The sequence below is a fragment of the Peromyscus californicus genome, unplaced genomic scaffold (genome assembly GCF_007827085.1).
Source record: "Peromyscus californicus insignis strain IS unplaced genomic scaffold, ASM782708v3 Scaffold_149__1_contigs__length_90277, whole genome shotgun sequence".
In the NCBI taxonomy this organism is placed as follows: Eukaryota; Metazoa; Chordata; class Mammalia; order Rodentia; family Cricetidae; genus Peromyscus; species Peromyscus californicus.
The window spans coordinates 69,777-90,278 of NW_026294434.1; the positions used below are offsets into that span (position 1 = coordinate 69,777).

Below are 20,502 nucleotides of genomic sequence, written 5' to 3' on the forward strand. Positions count from 1 at the left end.
AGGACATGAAACAAAGGACTACTGATTCTTGCCAAAACAAGTGTGGTTATGGCTTTATCAAAAGGCATCTTCTGAGGCCAGGACAATATGGCACCATCCCTGAAGTGGCCTTCGTAATTCGGAAAAGGTACAGTGCCCTTCGAAGGCAGTTGAACAGGCAGTGGGCCGATGGCTTCTGATATGCAATGGAACAGCAGCTGAAACAGTTATTCTTGATGAGTAACTAAGCTCACACCTCTCAATAGTAGACTGGCATTTGATAGAAGGATGTGGAGAAGAACGGGATGCTAAGATGTAGCCATATATACACAGCCAAGAAGAATGGACAGCTGAATTAAAAAACCATCAACAATTTCCAGAATTTAAAATCCTGAATCATGACTTGACTCTAGTGGAATTCAGGTGTTTCTGGTACATGGACGGCTCTCACTCAATGTGAGGTTGAACTATTGACCTTGTGTACATCCTACTTCACAAATGAGTCTGTCAAATACACTAAGCCTATAGGCTGAAGATGATCCCCCAACACTGCGGAGAAACCTCAGATGATTGTCCAGGCAGCTGGCTGTTTCTGTCAACTCACAATTTTTTGGAAGTTGCTTGCATATACTTCCCATTTTTATTTTTGATAGCTAATATTATTTCCATCTTGGGTCTCTGAGGGAGTTGAAGTTTAGTTAGTTATAGTTGAAAGTTAGTTAGTTATAGTTGAAGATTAATTAGGATAGAAAGTGAATTAGATACATTTTGGACTTACCAAAATAGGATAGATAATGAAATTATTTTCTCTGAATTTGTCAAATACAAATGGACTAGACATTGTTTAGGTATTTATTACTTGTATATATGTATATAGTTATTGTACTTTTGTATATAGTTTTTCTTTTGTTAGTTATAACCTTTTTTTTCTTTTTATTAAAATAGAAAAGGGGAAATATGGTGATATTTTATTTGTATTAAAATGTTTTTTGTAGGTTAATAAATAAAGTTGCCTGGGGGTCAGAGCTATTATCAAGCCATAGGAAAGCAGGGCAGTGGTGGTGTACTCTTGTAATCTCAGCACTTGGTAGGCAGAGCTGGGTAAGTCTCTGTGTGTTCAGGGATACAGCCATTATTGGATACACATGCCTTTAATCAATACCAATCATGGAAAACCTGGAGGCCTATACAGACAGGCCATGAGGAGGCAGTCATGTGGTTGGGTTTACAACCAATGAGAAGGCAGAACAGGAACTCTATATAAAGACTTTAACACAGGGGTAGCTCTGGTTCGGAGAGGTAGGACCACCGCAGGAGGAAGGGTAAGGTTTTAGCTCTTATCTCTGACCTCTTGGCTTTCTTCTTTGCATTGGTTCTGTGTTTCTTATTTAATAAGAAGTTTGGTTACATCTACAGAGCACCTTTTAGAAATTCACATTTTTTATTCCATTGGACATTTTATACAATATATTTTGTGGAATATGATTTTTCTTAAATTTTTACTTGATGAGGGTTTCATGCATCCTTTCCACCACATCCTCTCCCTCTACCCCATCTCATGTCCCTATCCTCCATCTAAAATTCAAACACTCTCTTTAACATTATTTTTATATACCTGGAGAGATAGAGATGTGCACACCTACACAGAAAGAGATACAAACAGCTCATGAGTACAGTTGCTGCTTCTAGTTTGAGCTCATCTGTAGAGAGGATGGAATCACCATCTCTCAGCACCATTGATTGCCTGTAGTTCTCCCTGTAGAGGTGTGGACATGTCAGAATTCTCTCATCTCTTTGACAGGTCTACTTTTCACTGTGCAGGCTGTATTTAGATAACAAACTTGTTAAGATATCATAGGTTCAGCTTCATTGCCATAGAAAAGACATTCCTTCTCAGCAGACACCCTAGTCTTCCAGGTCTTACTGGTCTTTCTGCCCCTTTCCAAAATGTTTTGTGTGTGTGTGTGTGTGTGTGTGTGTGTGTGTGTGTGTGTGTGTGTGTATGTGTGTGTGTGTATGTATGTATGAAATTGTGTTGAGTGTCCCAGTTCCTCACCTATTGATAAGTTGGGTGTTTCTGCTTTGGATTCAGTGTATTGAAGAAGAAGCTTTTTTTTTTTTTTTGGTTTTTCGAGACAGGGTTTCTCTGTGTAGCTTAGAGCCTTTCCTGGAACTCACTTGGTACCCCAGGCTGGCCTCAAACTCACAGAGATCTGCCGGCCTCTGCCTCCCGAGTGCTGGGATTAAAGGTGTGCACCACCACCACCTGGCTGAAGAAGAAGCTTTATCATGAGTGGCCAGGACGATGCTTATCCAGGCTTAGAAGAATAAGTTTCCAGAATTATACTGATTCAGGAAATACGAATCATTGGTTCTCCCTTAGAGTCTAAGACATCACTAATCCTACGCACTTGGCTAGGTTTACAGTAACAAACATAAATTCCCTTCTGTTGAGGGATGAATTAAGATGACTAAACAGGTGTTGGTTACCCCAAATATAACTTTCCCACAATCACATCTTTGAATATATCTTGCTGTGATAGTCTTTATGGTGGTTCATAAGCTTTACTGCTGAAAAATTAATATAATTACATTTATTTCTCTTCTTTTAAACATTTATTTATTTATTCATTTATTACTTATTTATTTATTATGTACACCTTTTTTTGCCTGCACACCAGAAGAGGGCACCAGATCTCATTATAGATGGTTTTGAGCCCCACTGTGGTTGCTGGAAATAGATCACTGGACATCTAGAAGAGCAGTCAGTGCTCTTAACCTCTGATACAGGTTTGGATGGCCCCCTGGTGGAAGGATAAGAATCCTTTTTTGGTTCAAGAGTGGGATTTTTTGAGCACACTACCTATGGTGGGACACCTTGTGCAGCCTTGAGGCAGGGAGAAGGGCTTAGACTTGCCTCTACTGGATGTGCCTCCCCATGGGAGGCCTTGCCTTCTTGTGGGTAGGAGTAAGGGGTGTTGGGAGGGAAAGGCTGGGGGGCGGGTAGGAGAATGGAAGAAGGGGACATTTGGTGTGTAAAATGAATGAACAAATTCTTAGCTAAAAAATAATAATTGTGTTTCTTTCTTGGCAGTTTTTAGCAGCTTCAAATACTCTGAAAGCTGGTCCTCAGGCAGGAGGCTTCCCAGTCAATTCCATGTCAGTACTTGCATATCTGTATCTGAAGTGTGTGCTGTCTTCATTAATAGGGCATATTTTCAATTTCTGGGAAGCAACAAGATGAGTGTCCACAGCTTTTATGGTTGTGAGTTTATTTTGGATTCCCCTGAAAAATGACCTAGAGAAAGGTTTCTCGTGCCTGATATTGAGATTCTTGTAAGACGGTTTGTGTATCTAGGGAATTGCTATCATCCCAAAAGTAAAATTCATTTAACATTTATATGTAAACACATACTCAATTAGTTATTTCATACATGTATTTCATATTTTACTTTTTATTAAATCTTTCCTCCAAATACTATATTTCCCCTCTATAAATGCATCCCCAATCCTACACACATATCTTTGAATCCAATTTTATATTTTTTCTTATCTCTCTTAAACAAAACAAAGCACAAATGGAAATCATAACAAATAAGCAAAAAGAATAAAATAAACCAATGCCCGAAGAAAAAGAATAAAAAGAAGCCCCCTGCCCAGAACACAGAAAATAAAAACCCATGAAATATATCTTGTGTGTCCAGCTACAACAAAATGCATGACCCAGGAGTGTGGTTGAAATAACCATTGAAACACCATTCTAGAAAATGCTGTCTCTTTTGCAAAAGGCAAGAACTGCACACTATTTCTTGTTTATGGATTGGATTTGAGTCCATGTCTACTTGTTAGTACTGTGATTTTTTTTGGCTGCTACCACTGCAGATCTTATGTATGTTTCCAACACTGTTGTGATTTCATGTGATTGTTTAGTCCTGTTGATTTCTAGGTGATAATGCTTCCATGAAAACGTCCACTACCTCTGCCTCTTTAAATATTTCCACATCTTTTCCCATATAGATCCCTGAGGCTTGTGGGTTAGGATTTCTCTATAGTAACAGCTGTTGAGGTCATATTCCAGGGGACAACACTTACTTCTGTCATCAAATAAGGAAAAGTCTACCTGGTGCCCAAGTAGAAGCCTTTCCCCTACTGACTAGCATGCAAGTTGCTAGAAAGTACTCTTCAGAATAACACATAGAAAAATAGGTGGGAATAAAGACTAACAGGGTCCATTTATGAATGATTCTTCCCATTCAGCATATACATGTAGAACCAAGCAATCAATCCATCTACAAAACCCTCCCAACCTAAGGCTCAGGGAACATTGAAGAAGGAAGGAAAGTTCTTGAAAGCCTGAAGATGAGGGAGATTCCTATGAGAATATGTGTACTATGAAGAGCAAAATGTATACAGTAAAGTCTCACCCACATTACCACCAAAATGTAAGGTCAACAAAAATGACATTATGAAACTTGATAAACTGGATAGGAAATGATGAAAGCTGGGAATGGAAGAGAGGGTCACCCCAAGGAAATGGACCAGAGATATTTTAAGTGTCATCTAAAAGTCTTAAAACTAGGAATGGATCAGTAAAGTGATTTATCCCTGAACTTTTGAAGAGAATTTAAATCTGGTCTCATGAAAATAACATAACATTTTGGGACAAAGATGCACCCTAACAACCCTGCACTGGAGGCCAAGATGGAGAGGACCTCCACAGCCACCATGACCTTCCCCTTGGTGCTGTGGTAGACAGGGAGGAAGGTGACCCAGACACTGCAGAACACCAGCATGCTAAAGGTCAGGAATTTAGCTTCATTGAATCTGTCAGGAAGATTCCGGGCCAAGAAAGCCACAGTGAAGCTCCCCAGAGCCAAGGAGCCCAAGTATCCCAAGACAAAATGGAATGCAATAGCTGAGCCTTTTCTGCACACAATGATAATCTGTCCATGCTCAGAGTGTGTATCTGTGTCAATAAAGGGAGGGGCCGTGACCAGCCAGATTCCACAGAGAATGAGTTGGATCAAGGTACAGATGGGAATGACAAATTTAGGTGCCCCTGATACCAGTATCCCTCTCATTCTTTTTCCTGGAGTGGTGAGCTTGAAGGCCAAGACAACTGTAATAGTCTTGGCCAAGACTGTAGACACAGCCACTGTGAAAAAGACTCCAAATGTGGTCTGCTGAAGGATGCAGGTCACCATGTGGGGATGTCCAATGAAGAGCAGTGAACAGAGGAAACAGATTGTGATGGAGATCAGTAGGATGTAGCTGAGAATGCGGTTATTGGCCCTCACTATGGGAGTGTTATTATACTTCACAAAAGCACCCAGAACAAGAGCCGTGAGGGCAGAGAAGCACAGGGACATGCAGGCCAGAGTCATCCCCAATGGGTCTTCATAAGCTAGAAAGGAGACATGTCTTTGCAGGCAGCGTGTGCGCTCTGGGTTGGAATACTGATCCTCTGGACAGTGAACACACTGCTCCACATCTGCAGAAGGAAATTAAAAATTCCATCATTATAGTCTTAATGTTTTAATGTCTGTATTAATCAGAGGATACCTCAATAACTGTTTTTGTCTTCATTGATAATTTTTTCCTTGTTGCTATATGGAGCAGCGAGGTCAGGCTGCTCTGTAGCAATCCATCCTTGGTGATGGAAATCACCACTTTTACCATCAAGGGAACAGAGTAGCTTCTTATTCCCAGTTATCAACTTCCATATTTATGCAAGTTTTTAAAATAAGGAAAATACTTGGTTTCTTAGGGCTTATAAATGGTAATAAAAACATCTCAGATTAAATTCTCAAACATTATACTTCTTATCTACAGATCTTTGTACTGTGAATGTGTGGTGGATAAAGTGAGAGAGGCTTCTATATGCTCAGAGATGTGTTTGCTCGGTCACTAGGGAATGGACCTATTTGAAAAGATTAAAATATGTGTTCTTATTGTAGTAGGTTTGACTTTGTTGGGGGAAGTGTGTCACTGAGGATGGGCTTTCATTTTTTCAAAAGCTCAAGCACACCCCAATGTCTCTCTTTTCATGCTCCTGAGGATCTGTATGTAGAACACTCATCTTCTCCAGAACTGTGTCTCTCTCTGTTCTGACATATTCCCTGTCATTATGACAATGGTTTAAAACTATAAGCAAGCCCCAATTAAATGCTTTACTCATAAGTCTTGTCATGGTTATGGTGTCTCTTCACTGTAATATAACACACACAAAGACAAAAATAATAGGGAGGAGTGAAATATTACTGTGACAGGCCCAGACATGCTTCTCGTTGCCAAAATGTGGCCTTTGGAACTATGGATAGAAAAGCAGTTGAATGTTTTAAGTAAGGCTTCATTGGCCATGCCATTGGGATCATGGAAAGCAGTCCTGAGGGATATTTGAACAGTGGGAACCTCTGAAACTCAAGCAGTTCCAAAAGCATAAAAATTAGTAAAATGGCTCAGAGGATATTCCTTTATATTTTGACTAAGAGTGTGGTTCCTACTTGTTCTGGTCCAAAAATATGTCTGAGGCCAAACTGAAGAGTTTTGAATTAGGAAAATTGAGGAAATTTTAAGACAGTCTAGTGTTGACTTGCAGGTGATGTTGTGAATGTGTTGCTCTGATTGATTGATAAATAAAACACTGATTGGCCAGTAACCAGGCAGGAAGTATAGGATAGGTGGGACAAGCAGAAAAGAAAATTGTGGGAAGTGGAAGGCTGAGTCAGGAGATGCCATTCTGCCATCCAGGAAGCAACATGTAAAGGCAACAGGCAAAGCCATAGAACATGTGGCGACATAGAGATGAACAGAAATGGGTTAATTGAAGATATAAGAACTGGATAACAAGGAGCCTGCCACAGCCAAACAGTTTATAAGTAATGTAAGTCTCTATGTGTTTACTTGGCTGTGGGACATTTGACCTGACTGACCATGGGCCAGACAAGACCAGGAAAATTTGAGCAACATTCACTTCCTTATGTGATTATTAATTGTCACTCTTATTCAAATCCATAGTGAAAAGGAACTAGGTGAGCATGGAAAAATGCTAAACAAGTGGTTTGAGAAGAAAAGGAGCCCCAGGAAATGTAATGCAGGTAATTCCAGAGCTTAAAGAGATAAAACATTTCAAGGAAAGCCTGTTGCTAAATGGAATAAAAGAAATGACAACATCAAGGTAAGAACACACTGAGCTAAGCTTCCAACTTGTGAAATGAAATACATTAGATTTTGGTGAAAGAAATCATTAAATATAAAAATCAGGTAAAACTGTATTTGAACATCCTAATAAGCAGAAAACATTGGAAGATTTGGTCACATGTTTCTGGCTTTGAGCAAAGGATAGAAGAAGGCAGGTGTGGAACCTCCATCCATAGCTAAGTAAGGTCACTAGGACAGGTATTTGTCCAAGGTGCCCCTACATGGAGGCCAAAAGATGCCTTTGAGAGAAGCAGGGAAGGTGAAGCACAGATTTCATTGGAGATCCCAAGATATTGGACATGCCGGAGTCATGAGGCACCTGCCAAGATACCTGCAGACAGGGTGATGAACCAGCCCAAGAGAGAGTAGTTTGTTACAATCAACAAAACAGAAAAAGGTATTGGAGATCTGAAGAATGCTTTAAAATAGACACAGTGATGCAGAATTTGGAGTTTGCCCTTCTGGACTTTTAACTTTGGACGAAATTCATTTTAAATTATGATGTGCCTATGAGCCTAGGGGGACCAGAGACCATTATGTAGGATTTTGAGTGAGAATGACCCCCACAGGCTCCTAGATTATTATGCTTGTTCTCCAGGGAGAGGCATGATTGAAAAGGATTAAGTGATTTATTCTTGTGGGAGTACCTGTGACATTTTTGGAGGAAGTGTGTCATTGATGATGGTCTTTGGTTTCTGAGTAAACACAAGTATCCCCAGTGTCTCTCTCTTCCTTCTGCCTGAGAATCTGGAAAGAGAGCACTCAGCCACTTCTCCAGAACCATATCTACCTGTGTGCGGCTGGGCTACTTGTAATTACAACAATAGACTGAACCTCTGATAGTGTCAGTGAGCCATAATTAAATGCTTTTCTCAAAAAACAATGTTCATGTTCATGGTGCCTCTTCATAGCAATAGAACACTGACTAAGACAGCATGTCCAGATCACAAAGGCAGGGGATAGAATGCTATGTATGTGCATTTTGCTTGTGCTGTTGGTCTGTATCTTCATACAGAGTCAATGATTGACAATTCTTTCAGGTACACACTGTTTGCATAAATCACTGTTTCCATTAAAGAAAGCTGTACTCTCATGCACCAAAATGCCCTAGTTTAAGCTCATAACATCAACATTTAATATAAATATTTGGACAAAAGAACACATACTTTTTCTACTATGTTTTATTCCAATGACGTCTGGTATGTGGATATCTATAATTTCACAATTACCTTGGTTCTTGCCACTACTCACCATGTATTAGAAGAAAAAAATCCAAACAACTCATGAATTTTGAATATGTTACAACATAAAAATTTAGATATTTTTAACATTGTATTTAAAATTCATCCATTCATATAATGTATTTGGATTTAATCTACCTTTCTAGTCCTTTTGCTATTGACTTGAGAATTGAGTAAACTTGTCACTGTGTTTCAAGTGAGGCTAATGCTGGTATTGAAGGGAGAAATGAAGAGGGCATAAATAATTTTAAACTAAAAAAGATTTAAATTAAGTATATGCTTATACTTAAATGGTATGCATAAATGTGTACATATGACTTTTTGAGTGAGTGATTTTTGCATGTCACTGTGAGCACACATGCATCTCTGCATGTATTTGTGGCTCAGGAGACATTCATCAGGTATTTTTCTTCAGTTCCCTCTCTTTTAGAAAGTCTCTTTTTGTTCTCAACTGCACTTTCCAACCTAGATGAGATACAAGATTATGGCTATTCTGAAAACTGTCCTTATCTCTTGGTAGGATGTGATTGCTGAAGAATACTATCACATCTTGGGGTATATTTTTGGGATCTGAATACTCATCCTAATCATTTCACAATAATTGCTTTTTTCTGTAAGCTATTCCTCAAGGTCTTAATATATATTTCATTAAATACAAGAGTCTGAAACTCTCTCTGGTCCTCATCAGTGACAAGCTGTGTGCCAGGTGGACAATAATGTAGACTGGCTGATTCTGTTTTTAAATTCAATTTGTACAAATGGTGAAGGAAGATTAGACATATGGATAGTAATACTGTGTTCAAAAGATTCTTGTAGAATAAACTACAAAATATTTCTAGTTTTCATTAAACATTATTTGGAGTGAGGGACTCTTCTCCCACCCAGTGAGTCCTGCCTCTAGGATCTAGGGCCCTTGGACACAGCCAGTCCTGGGAACCCCCACCCATCTCTGCCCCAGTTGCAGGCCAGCAGAGAAAACTTCTGCATGAAGGCCCCCCCACCAAAACCCCCCATCAGACCCTACAATTTACAAGATCCCCACCCTACCCCAATACCCATCCACCTGTGACCCAAGTAACTTCCTGAGACACAGAAACCAAACTGCCATCTCTCATTGGACCAAGAGTGACTTCCTGAGACACAGAATCTCTCAGCTCTGACTGGACAAAGAGCCCTGATAAGTAAATTATATTGTAAAATAAAATAATTTAAAAAAAATGACCAAGAGTGTCTCCTTGATTCACAGAATCACCTAGCTTGGACTGGACCAAGAGCAGCTCCCTGACATACAGAATCTGCCAGCTCCAATTAGACCAAGAGCTAAGTTTAAGACACAGACACAGCAACCACAGAGTGGACCAATGGCAGCTTGCTCAGACACAGGCACCACTTGCACCTATTGGAGGAAGAGATGGGCAGACATGAGTGCAAAAATACATATAACAACATAAAGAGCAATATGGCATCACCAGAACCTAGCTCTTCTACAACAGCAAGACCTGAACATCACAATGTAGCAGAAGCAGAAGAAAGTAACCTTAAAGATAATTCATGAAGATACTAGAGGCCTTTAAAGAACAAATGAAGAATTCCCTTAAAAATGTGAGGAAAAGACAAACAAAAAATGTGAAGAAATCAATAATTCCCTTAAAGAAACCTAAGAAAACCATGAAAAAACACTTAATCATGTGAGGGAAATAGTTCAAGACTCATCCTGAGTGAGGTAACCCAGACTCAGAAAGACAAACATGGTATGTACTCACTCATAAGTGGGTATTAGATGTAAAGGAAATGATAACCTTACTGTATACCACAGCTCCAGAGAAGCTAACTAACAAGGAAGATCCAAAAAGGGATGCATGGATCACCCTAGGAAGGGGGTATAGTTGAGATTTCCATGAGTGAAGTGGGGGTGAGGTGTGACAATAAAGGGTAGGGTATGGGGGATGAGAACATAAGAGAATGGGATGGTCAAGCTGGAAAAGGGATGGAGGTAGAATGCAATGAAAGAGATACCATGATGGAGATGTCATGGCGATAGAGAGAAAGTGGGTACAAGGGAAGTTGCAAGGAATCCACAAAGATGACCCCAGCTTGGACTACTAGAAATAGTGGTGAGGGTGCTTGAACTGGCCTACTCTAGTAATCTGTTATCATAGATGGAAGCAGATGCAGAGATCCACAGCCAAGCACCAGGCAGTGCTCCAGGAATCCAGTCAAAGAGAGAGAATAGGGATTTTTAAGAGCAATGACATCAAGACCATGATGGGGAAACATGCAGGGATGACCAATCCAAACTTGTGGAAACTCCAGAAAGTGGGATCAATGGCTGTGGAGCCTGAATGGGACTGAAATAGGCTCTCTGCATCATGACACAGTTGTGTAGGTTGATCTGCTTTGAGGCCCTCTGGAGGAAGTATCAGAATCCATCTGATACATGAGAGGCCATTTTGGAGCTCACTACCTATAATTGGACACCTCATGAAGCCTTGAACCAGGGGAAAGGGCTTGGACTTGCCTCTACTGGATGTGCCTCCCTGTGGGAGGCCTTCCCTTCTTGTTGTAGGGAATGGAGTTAAGTTGGTGGGGGAGGCTGAAAGAGGGAAGAGAGGGATCTCTGATTGCTATGTAAAATGACTGAAAAAATTTTCTTATTGAAAAAATGATGTTTTTGGAAAATATAGATTGTGTAACCTTCATTGTGTAAGCAAGATGTTTCATTTAAAGAAGACAGTTCAATTTCCTCCCAGAGTTCATATTATGGTTGATATCAGAGAAATCATTCAATTAAAAGCACATATTTTATGTCTGCAGTTTCCGTCAAGGACTTTCTATTTTTGAAAAGAGAATATGCTCCATTTCAGCAATGTCTTCTGCAGACAAACACATACCAGTCTCATTGGAAACCTCATTCTCTGGGCACCATGCACAGTCAAAGCAGCAGTCTGCTGTGTTCCTGATGAAATTTCCTGAATCCAGGAGTGCATGTCACACTGCATGTAGAAGTCGGAAGCTGAAACAAACAAAATAATAGACACAGGTTACAGATATTCTTCTATTATCACACATTTCATGTCATATTCAGGTATCTGAGCATTTTCTATAAGCCTGCAATGAAGTTGAGGGACCTACAATATTTTTTATATTGAGTCACATTGTATGTATCAAGTTAGATTGTAGAGGTTAGAAATTGTGTCTTCCCTGATCAAAATGATCCAAAAGGAATGCTTAGGAGGCATGCATTGCTCCTGAAGGGTTTAAAATCAAAATCAACCATGATGACTTGGGGGAGAAGACAGGGTGAGATTATATAGAATGAAGAAAAACTAGGCATGTGGTAGGAGTCCCTCAAATCCTTAAATTTTAAGTTAATATGGAAGTTTGTGATCCAGAAGCATGTTTCTGGAAACAATTACATGCTATCCTTGATTAATCTATAAAGATGTTCACACAGAATCACAAAATTTCATGGTTTCTATGTAGTTACAAAATTTTAATAATCTAAATATTTGGTTTTTACTTTGTATATCTGTTTCTGTGGTATGAGGTGAATTGAAATACAGCCCTAGGTATCCATGGATGCCCAAAGAATTGTATCCCCATGACCTGAACTTGTCGGAAGTTGTGAATCATCAAACACAGAGCTGTGTGAAATGAGCTTGGGCTTTTCCTAAGAGCAGTGACTGTTGTTAACCACCAAGCATCACTCTGATCCCACACATTTTTACCGCACAGATGTACTACAAAGAATGAACATTATTGTGGACACACCAGTGTTGCTCCCATGGTCTGCTCCAAGTTTTCAGAAATGTGCAATTGTTGGCTCCGTGGGAAATAGAAGGAATAACCTCCTAATTTCACCTTTAATCCAAAGCCTTGCGGGAAATTCCAAATGTTGTATATGTCATAGTCTGCACACAGTTTTCCTCTCAGATTCATGTCCACCAGCTCTCCAAAAGGGTTAGTAAATACCCTCTTCTTCAGCAAAGAAGCCACCTAAGTGAGATGCATGATTAAATGATTACCTGTCCTTATCCAGTAAGGCAAAGTGACATTGAGAATGACCCATAATTTTCAATGTGCTCCAGAAAAGGAAACAATATTGAAGGTATCTTATTTAGTTAAATATAAGATATCTCATATGTAATTACATTTTGTTATACTTCATATGCATTATTCATGGTGGAAATAGAAGAAATATTATTAAATAATAACATAGCAAAAAAGATCTGAACATTTGTTACTTGCATGAAAACTGTCCAAAGGGATGATTTTACTTAAGTATGTGTGTGAGTTAATTTGTTTGTTTGTTTGTGTGTGTGTGTGTGTGTGTGTGTGTGTGTAGCAAAAATTAATTAAAAAAAAAGGCAAGTTGTAAAATTAAGCAGTTAGAAGACTGGAAGTGTGATGGTATTGTGTTCGCCAAAATATTGTGCACCCTAATAAACTTATCTGGGGTAAGAGACAGAACAGCCACTAGAAAATGGTGGCACTCACACCTTTAATTTTAGCATTCCAGAGGCAGAAATCCATCTGGTATCTCTGTGAGTTCAAGGCCACATTGGAAACAGCCAGGCATGGTGACACATGCCTTTCATCCCAAGAAGTGAGTCTTTAATCCCAGGGAGTGATGGTAGAAAGCAGAAAGATATATAAAATGTGAGGACTAGGAACTAGGAGCATTTGGCCTGGTTAAGCATTTGGCTGGTTAAGCTTTCAGGCTTCTAGCAGCAGTTCAGCTGAGACCCATTCTAGATGAGGACTCAGAGGCCTCCAGTCTGAGGAAACAAGACCAGCTGAGGATCCGGCGAGGTGAGGTAGCTGTGGCTTTTTCTGGTTCTCTGATCTTCCAGTTCACCCCAATACCTGGCTCAGGCTTGATTTTATTAAGAACTTTTAAGATTCATGCTACATGGAAGGTTTTGAAAGTAATAAAGGGAATGCATATCATGCAAATACAATATACATATAAGAGATAAAAGTAAAATCATTAACACCAAGCAGTCCCTATTATTTGTCTATATACTTAATTGATATTTCATATAAACAAGTATTTATGACACTTATCAACACATATTTTGTGTCTCTAGAAAGAAATTCTCTGCTAGTTGTCACTTAAGAATTTTATGATAAAATTTTCAGTGATTATTTCCAATATTGAACTCATTTATTAAAATATTGAAATAAATTCTCACAAAAATAACTGCTTTACATACAAAAAGTTGTCATCCATTGAATGTTAATCTTGTGAAGTCCATTTATCAACATAAAATATTTATTGTAGATGTAACCATCTGTCTTATTAAATAAGAAACACAGAACCAATGCAAAGAAGAAAGCCAAGAGGTCAGAGCTAAGATGTAGAACCTTACCCTTCCTCCTTTGGTGGTCCTACCTCTCCAAAAGAGAACTACTTCCTGTGTTAAAGTCTTTATATAAACTTTGTTCTATCTTCTCATTGGTTGTAAACCCAACCACATGACCACCCTCGTCACTGCCTGTCTGTATAGACCTCCAGGTCTATACATGTGTCTCCAATACTGGCTGTATCCCTGAACACACAGAGACTTACCTAGATCTGCCTACCAAGTGCTGGGATTAAAGGCATGCACCACCACCACCCAGCTTTCCTATGGCTTGCTAATAGCTCTGACCCCCGGGCAACTTTATTTATTAACATACAAATAACATTTTAGTACAAATAATATATCACCATAATTTATGTTAGAGAGTTTTGAGGAATAGAAATCTTTGTATTGAGAGAGTAGTCCCTGACAAATACATATGAACATTTGTGGGGCCATTTAAAACTATAATGACTTAAGCATGATGGAAAGTAAGATGATTTACCTGATGACAGCTATGGAACAATCCTCTGAGTTTGGCTGTACGCAGAGACTCTCCTCCTTGATAAACAATTTCATGGTAGGTGTGGGCAACAGCATACACAGCGTTGTATAAATTGTAACCTTCTGCGCTCATGACCATGTCAAATTTGTGTTGTGATAACCACTCTACTGTAGTGTTGAATGAATAATAATTCATTGAGCTAAAGTTGGTCTCAGAGACTGAACAGTTATAATAATTCCACTTTGTTCTCATCTGAGAAATGTCTACTGGATATTTGGAAATGTCCACTATTTTCATAAAATTCCTAAATTTGAAAACCTTTCCATGGTGGTGTGCAAAAGTAACAGTCCCTCGGAAGGGGTCAAGGCTGAAATCTCTCTTACTCATGGTGACATCCCATTGTGAGGTGGTGACCCAGATTCTCTGTACACCTAAATAGCCCCACCTTCTGAAGCTGACTTCTAGGGTAGAGTTCATTTCACCATAAATAATAACAACCTTTGCTGATGATTCCATGATTTGTTTGTCAAAGATTCCAGCCCTTGCTGTGTACAATTGCATGTTATCTGTGATCACATTCACAAAAGCTAAGCAGATTTCATTTTTTTGCATCTCTTCTCTTAAGTCTGAGAGAAACTGAATTCCCTGGTCATCATCTGAGACAACCAGCCCTACCCAGGTCCATGTAAAATAAAGCATCAAAGAGACCATGGCCTTGGGCAAACATGTATCCTTGTGTGCTATCTGGTAGATATAGGGAAATAGGACATTATCACTTAGGATAGGGTGAAATGGACCAAAGAAAATCTGAAAGAAGAAGAACAAAGAAATCAATGTGGGGAATGTAATAGGCAGGAAGTTCATTCCTAGATATGACTTGTGTTACTCACCTTCCAGAATTCCTACAGAGGACAGATAGATTAACCTGTCAAAGTTGTGTTTTAATTCTATTGGACTCTAGAATATTTATGACAAGTCTGAAGGCTCAGAAAGTTTTCCATTCCCCCCACACACCAATCTATCTATTCTTGTAATACAAAGAAATGTTGGTGACACACCAAAAAGTGATTTATTAATCCTTTAGAATATATACATCAGCACACATCAACACATGCTGCTCATTCATTCTCTGTAGAAGCTTGGGATGGGCATAGACAAGCTGTTATCTCTACTTTTTATCACTCTGTCTCACCTTTGGAGATTTGATAAGGGTTGTCATTTTTATAGATGTACTCCATGATGGTCCTATAAGTGATATATCACATGTAGATTTTCTACAGCTATAATTAGGATGTAATGGAAGAATGTATTGTGGTGAATGTATTAGATCGATTACATTCATTGTATTAGAACACATGCCAACAAGGATGGAAAATAGCAAAGACATGTTGGGTAAAAGATAAGGGTTCCTGTTGATCTCTTCAGTAGCAAATATCAATGCCAGAAAAAACTCGAATTTCTTTGTCGGTACTCTAAAAATGACACAAGAGCATCATAGAGGATATTACAAATATGAAATTTTCAAAGCCAATGAAATAAACCTTTTTCTATGCCCCCTCTAAATTTGTATATTAATTCTGTATTTCTTCATGTCAGGGTATGGAAAAAGTGATCTTTAAAGATGAAAGCATTTCCAGAACTCATCTAAATAGATCATTCTGAGATAACAGTTTTCTCTTTGTGAAAATACATAAGGGGCTTTTGTGATCCCTGAATGCCATCTACAGGCCTAGATATTCAGTCTGCTCTACATTTGCTTTGTGATTGTCATTCTCTAGAGAAACATGAAAAAAGCAATTACATGAACCATATATCTACACAATGGCACTTTATCCTTAATTTGTTAAAGGATAACTAAAGAAGGATTAAAGTTGAACAGATTTTATTCATTAAAAATTTCATTCATGTGTACAAAGTGTCTTGACCATATTGAGTATATTAAAAAAATCACACAATAGATCCTGGCTTTCAACCCAATGTAGATGTCTCCTGCTCTTCCCAAGCTCATGCTGTAACTAGGAATTAAAAAAGAACAAGTGTATACAAATAAAAAAGGAAGAAGTCAAACTATTAATATTTGCAGAGGTTATTATAGTACATAATTGACCCTAAAATCCTATCAGGGAACTGCTACAGCTGATAATCACATTCAGTGTTTTGCATAAATACAAGATTAACTCAAAAACATCACATGTCCTCTTATATGAATGATCAATGGGCTGAAAAAACAATCAGAAAAACAACCCCATCGACAATACCCACAAATTAAAAAAAAAATATGGGTATAACTCTAACCAAGCAAATGAAAGTCCTGCTTGACAAAATCTTCAAGTATTTGAAGAAAGAAAGAGAAAGAAATATCAGAAGATGGAAAGATCTCCCATGCTCAGGAATTGGTAGAGTTAACATAGTTAAAATGTCAATCTTACCAAAATCCATATATAGATTCAAAGCAATTCTCATCACATTCCAATACAATTCTTTACAGATCTTGAAAAAAACAATACTCAATATCAAATGGGAAAACAAAAAAAAAACAAGGATAGATAAACAATTCTCTACAATAAAATGACCCCATAGTTAATATTGTCTCTGATTTCAAGCTCCATGACAAAGCTATAACAATAAAAACCACAGGTAATATAGGGTATTAGGATAAAAACAAAGAGTTTATCCAATGGGATTAAGTGGAAGGTCCAGATATTAAACCAAAAACTGATGGACACCTGGTTTTTGAAAAGGAAACCAAAATTATACAAAGGAAAATAGAAAGCATCTCAAAAAATGGTGCTGACATAACAGTGTGTCAACATGTAGATGAATGCAAATAGATCCATATCTGTCACCATGCACAAAACTCAAGTCCATGAGGATGAAAGACCTCAATATAAAACAACTTATACTGAACCTGATAGAAAAGAAAGTTGCAAAGAGCCTTGAGCACATGGCCAGGTGACATGTTCTTGAACACAATACCAATAGTGCAAGCTCTAAGACTGAAAATTAATAAATGGTACCTCATGAAATTGAACAGCTTTTGTAAGGCAGAGAACCTTCAATAGGGCCAAATGGCAGCCTACAAAATAGGAAAAGGTCTTCAACAACCCCCACATCAGACAAAATATAAAAAACTGATTTCCAAATATATAATGTGAGTTGATTTCCAAAGCATATAATGAACTGAACTAGACAGCAACAAACTAAATTATCCAATTAAAAATGGAGGACAAATCTAAACCGAAAATGTAAGTAAATTGGTTGCAACAACTCTGGGTTTAGTCCCAGATTTTAGCAGCAAAACGTGAGTATTAAAACTCTGGGAAAGGTGTCCTGACTACCTGAGGAGTCAGGCAACACCTGGAGATGATCAGAATAGCTCTGATGGTTGAACTTCAAGGAGAAAGTTCAACCCTGGAAGGTGAGGTATCCTGGACACCTGGAGTTGCTGAGAACAACAGATCTGCCCTGAAGGTTTCCTGGACACCTGGAGCTGTTGGGCAGAGCTCTGACTGCTGGAACTGCAAAGAAGCAGCCAAACCCTGGAAGGGACAATTTTTCTGACTTCTCGAGAAAGTCATGCTGGAACTGTTTCAGCAGGGAAGGGTATCCTGATTATTTTGGAAAGTCAAAGTATAAATGGTGTGAAGGGGGATGATCTCCCAGCAGCATATAGCAATCCTGCTCCTCTCTTGGAAAGCTGCTACAGCTGAGCTTTGCTCTGCATCCACTTAAGGGGGCTTCCTAGCAGAGCTCTGCTTCTCCAGCCTAAGATGATGCTTCTTTTACTTCACACTGCAAAAGGGGAAACTGTTGCATAAATGTAGCAATCTCCTCCAGCTCCAGAGAAAAGAGTTATTTTTCAGCTCACTCTTTCTGTGTCCACTGAGAGACATCTCAGCAAAGATCTGTTCAGCTCCTCCTTGCTCTGCTCTTTCAGCTCTCCCTTGTTTGGCCTCTGAGGGACATCTCAGCAAGGATCTTCTCTATGCCAGTGAATGAATATCTTCACACCCAAATCTCTTTTGAGAAAGAGATTTATTTGGGAAGGAGGTGTCCAGGAGAGTGGCTGCCTCTACCAGGGAGGAGAGAATAGCCATTTTTTTCTAACTGACCAGGCAGGGTGGTTTACATAGGAAGTCTTGGGGGTGCAGTCAATGAGGGGTTGACTTGGGACCCAAGGTTCTACTGTCTTGCTCTGTGATTGGTTGGTTTTACAACTCAGTTGACCAGGGCAGAGATGGCTCTGATCTAAACTGAGCCAAACTGTGGTTCTTTCTTTCCTGATCTGATCCACCTTTCCCTAGTTCTGGGCTCATGGTCAGGGTGGGTTTCTGTAGCCACCCCCTTTTCTCTATATTCCCCCCTGTTTTCTTTAGCAATAAATAAGCAGCTGGGGATTGGAAAGGGTAATAAGCAGCTGGGGATTGAAAAGGGAAATAAGCAGCCGGAGGTTGGAAAGGGGGCAAAGTTATCATTAGACTGCTTCCTGCTGAATTGTGGCATCAAGGTTCTTGGTACAATCTTGATCTTCCTCCTCAATATGTAACCAGGTTCTGCAGATGTCTGGCTTTGTTGACAGTGGCTGGTAAACCCGTAATATTAATATGTTCAGAGTTTGGTCCCAAATATTTTGGATCTGTTGTTGAATAAATCTAGTCAAGAAGTTTGTGAGGAGGGTGCAAATATAGGACCAGGAAAATGAAGAAAAGATGGGATAAGAAAGGTAGCATCCATTTCCATATCTGACTATTAGTGCTCTACTGTCTAGGGGCATCAAGCTATTTCTGAGTTGAAGATTCATTTGAAGTTGTTGGGTCTTATCTTTCACTAGCCCTGATTGATTGATATAAAAGCAACATTCTTCCCCAAGAAACAGACAAAGACCACTTCTTTCTTCTGTTAAGAAACCCAATCCTCTCTGATTTTTAATACTACAGTGGCCAGTGAGTCTATTTGTTCCTGAAGAGTAAGGATGGTCTGAGCTACTTGTTGCAAATCCTGGATGAATTGTGAGAAAGGCTGATTGTAAATAGCTGGAGAAGTAATCAGTTCTGCTATTCCAGTGGCTATACCTGCAGTTATGCCCAGTCCTGCCAGGAAGGGTATTATTTGAATGGCTCATTTGTCATGCCTTGCTGCTATGAACTTAGTGTTGGTAATTGCCAAGGGTTCTTCACCAGGTACCACCCCTAATTTAGGAAACAGGAATACCAGGGCACAAGTCCCAGACCACCTAGCAGGTAAACAGTGATAAACCAGAGTACCACAGAGAATAGAGGCATTATGAATGTTTGGACATAGTGGCTGGATGTTAGTACCAAGGATAATGGTATTATTGCAGTCTGCACAATGCAGAGTACCCATGAAGTGTACTCCTGAGGAGTTAAAGCAGTCTGTAATGCCAAAGAGAATGTGAGAGACATAAGGGGTAATGGTGACATTTGGCTTGGAGTAATTAATAAATGGTAAGGTGGGAGAATCTAATAGGACAATGGGTGAGGCCACAAATGATGGATGAGCATTTGACTCTGGAAGGACACATAACCTGCATTCTCCAAAACTGTCAGCCTGAGCATCATTCAATAGCTGATATGTGGTAGTTAGGGTCTGAAACAAGAGATGGTGTGACAAGGAGGTGCGATAAAAAAAAAGAGGGTGACATTGAGAATGTAAGAGCCTTTGAGGATCTTGTACCACTTCTACTCTATCCATTCCTAGGGACTGAGAGAGTGGAATGTGTGCCCTCTATTATTTGATCATATCTGGTGGGCAGATTTGATAGATGCTGTAGTAAAGTTTCCCAATGACACTCATTTTTCAATTGGAATGCCATGGGTCCTTAATCAGAAAGTAAAAGATTCTCCATTTTTTTATAACAGGCAGAGTTGTTTCCTGCATATGCATTATGTTTTCAGCAGTCTCCAGACCCTATGGTTAGTGGTCTATTTGAACAGCTGGGTATATGTCTCCTAAACCTTAAATCTCGAAATGTAGAGTTTAATATCAATATGAGTGAGTGGGAAGAATTAGAAGGAGAAGAAGTAGGGCATGGCCTGATAGAATAGGGCATGAGCCTTGACAAGTTGATGAGGTCTCATTATTCTGAGACCAGGAGCAGCCTGGTGGTCTGTATATAGTTTTGGGGCTTGTCTCTTTGCTAATTGACATGGATGGGGTTAGAACTATCAATTCATCCTGCTGATTTGTGGTATGGGCTGGAAGAACTTGTGTT

The 20,502-nt window shown here is 39.2% G+C and overlaps 1 pseudogene; it reads right to left on the reverse strand.

Annotated features, from left to right (window-relative positions):
• Positions 1 to 4,565: 4,565 nt before the first annotated feature.
• LOC128109258 (vomeronasal type-2 receptor 116-like) lies at positions 4,566 to 16,593 on the reverse strand (annotated as a pseudogene).
• Between the last annotated feature and the right edge of the window lie 3,909 nt (positions 16,594 to 20,502).